The sequence below is a fragment of the Nicotiana sylvestris genome, chromosome 2 (assembly GCF_000393655.2).
Source record: "Nicotiana sylvestris chromosome 2, ASM39365v2, whole genome shotgun sequence".
Taxonomy (NCBI): Eukaryota; Viridiplantae; Streptophyta; class Magnoliopsida; order Solanales; family Solanaceae; genus Nicotiana; species Nicotiana sylvestris.
Genome location: NC_091058.1, coordinates 206,199,533 through 206,202,527, shown reverse-complemented (window position 1 = coordinate 206,202,527; position 2,995 = coordinate 206,199,533).

Genomic DNA, 2,995 nt, shown 5'->3' with positions numbered 1-2,995 from the left:
CAAGTGGCCCGCATGTTCCGCCTCCGAACGAGAATATACTAGAATGTCATCAATGAATACAATCACGAACACATCAAGATAGGGCCTGAATATAGTATTCATGAGATCCATAAAAGCTGCTGGGGCATTTGTTAGCCCGAACGACATCACCAAGAACTCAAAGTGCCCATATCTTGTCCGGAAGGCCGTCTTTGGAATATCCTTCTCCCTAACCCTCACCTGATGATACCCTGAACGTAAATCAATCTTGGAGAAATACTTGGCACCCTGGAGTTGGTCAAACAGGTCATCAATTCTTGGAAGTGGATACTTGTTCTTTATAGTAAACTTATTCAACTGTCGATAGTCGATACACATCCATAACGACCCGTCTTTCTTCCGCACGAATAGGACTGGTGCACCCCAAGGTAAAGTGCTAGGTCTAATGAAGCCCTTATCCAGCAAGTCCTTCAACTGCACCTTCAACTCTCGCAACTCTGCCGGGGCCATTCTGTATGGAGGGATAGAGATCGGTTGAGTGTCAGGAAACACATCAATGCTAAACTCAATCTCCCTTTCAGGAGGAAGGCCTGAGAGTTCATCTGGGAATTCGTTGACTATGGGGATTGATTGTAAAGTAGGAGGTTTCGCCTCCGCATCCCTAACGCGAACGAAATGATAAATGTAACCTTTTGAGATCATTTTCGTTGCCTTAAGATAGGAAATAAACCTACCGTTTGGTGTAGCAATATTCCCTTTCCATTCAATGATGGGTTCACCAGGAAATTGAAACCTAACCATCTTCGTACGACAATCAACATTTTCATAGCATGAGGCCAACCAGTCCATTCCCATTATCACATCAAAGTCAACCATTTCTAACTCAAATAAATTTGCCGAGGTTTGACGACTACAAATCATCACAGTGCAACCTCTATATACCCTTCTAGTAATCACAGAATCTCCTATCGGAGTAGATACTACAAGGGGTTTGCTTATCAATTCAGGTTCAATGCCAAACTTATTAGCCACAAAGGGTGTAACATATGATAATGTAGATCCCGGATCAATCAGCGCATATACATCGTAAGAAAACACAGATAATATACCTGTAACAACATCTGGAGACGACTCGAGATCCTGTCGACCTACTAGAGCATAGGTTCGATTTTGAACACCCCTCAAACTCGGCACTGCACCTCTACCTCTACCACGACCTGCCGACTGCTGAAAACCCCGTGCTGGAGGTCGAACTGATGAGGAAAAAACAGATACAGATCCAGTCGGCTGAGCCATACCATCACCTCCCCTATTAGGACAATCCTGCATCATATGGCCAGGCTGTCCGCAAGAATAACATGCATTAGAACCTCGACGGCACAGTCCAAAGTGGGCCTTGCCGCATCGATCACAACGGTGTTGTGGGTCTCGTCTGACTAGTATCCCTATGATGTTGCAAGCCTGATGCCTGCGAACTCTGACCTAGACCAGAATGGGTAAATTGATTATATCGAGGCCTCTGAAACTGTAGGGGAGCACTAGCTACAGGTGGCACCGAACTCCTCGAATATTGGGGCCTGACGCTGCCTCTGAAGTCATTAGAATACCTTACAAATCTCGCCCTCTTATGCTGGCCCCTATCCGTCTCCCTATCTTCCCTTTGCTAGCGCTTACGATCCTCTAGGGTCTGGGCATAAGCCTGAATACGGGAAATATCCATGCCCTCCACCAAGGAGGCTATCGTGCACTCATTTATCAGATGTGGTCCCAATCCGTTCACGAACAAATGCACCCTATCACTCATCTCGGACACCATATGGGGAGCATACCTTGCTAAAGAATCGAACTGCATATTGTACTCTCGTACACTCATATTACCTTGTCTAAGGTTCAAGAACTTATCAGCTCTAGCTCGTCGTATCTCAACTGGCAAGTAGTGATGAAGAAAGGCCTCAGAAAATTCCTTCCACACAGCTGGAGGAGCGTTCGAACCCCTGGATCTCTCCCAACTATCATACCAGAGAACCGCTAAATCCCGTAGCCGATAAGAAGTCAACTCTACTGCCTCTGTATCACTAACATGCATAACCCGCAGTGTACGATGAACCTGGTCAATAAAAGTCTGTGGGTCCTCCTTGGGGTCTGATCCGGTAAACATTAGATGTTCTAAATTAATAAAATCATGAACTCTCGTACTAACTGGTTTATCATCAACACCAGGAGTCTGCCTCTAAGCCTGAGCAACTACCAAGCTAGTCAATAACTGCAAAGCACTCCGCATAACCTGGTCTGTAGTGCCAGCCAGAGGAACTAGAGGTGCTGGGTGCCTCCTAATATCCTCTGGATGAGACGGGGTAGATGAGGTATGAGACGACATCTCACTCTGAGCCTCACTTTGGCCTGCTCTTGCTTGGGGCACCTGACTGGTACCCTCTCCCGCAGCTGTATCAAGCCGTCTACTAATTGTTTGCTTCCTAGTCGAAGGCATCGCTGAAAGAAAACAAGGTGAATATTAGAGACAAACACTTACGACTCAACTCTACGCACGATCTAGATTCAGGAAGAAGGTAACAACCCTAGATGTCATGTAGCCTCCTGATTATAAATGTGGCGCGCTACACATCCATAATCAAGACTCTACTAGACATGGCTCATAGACAATCCCTAGGACAGACTTGCTCTGATACCAAGTTTGTCACGACCCAAACTGGAGGGCCATGACTAGCACCCGACCATACTTGCCGAGCACCAACGTACATTTCATCTAACCTTCATTATTATCTTTTAGGGCTGACGAGATCAATATAAATGGTAGACCTGGATCATGGACAACCAGCAATAAAATATGACGGCATGAACATACATAGCAGGGGATGACCAGACAATCAAGAAACTACATATAAGGTATGAGCTACCACGCTACCATGAAAGACTATATAACAAAAACCAGCCGACAAGGCATACCAAACTATACATGAGTCGACACTTGTCTATGAGCCTCTAAATGAACATAAGT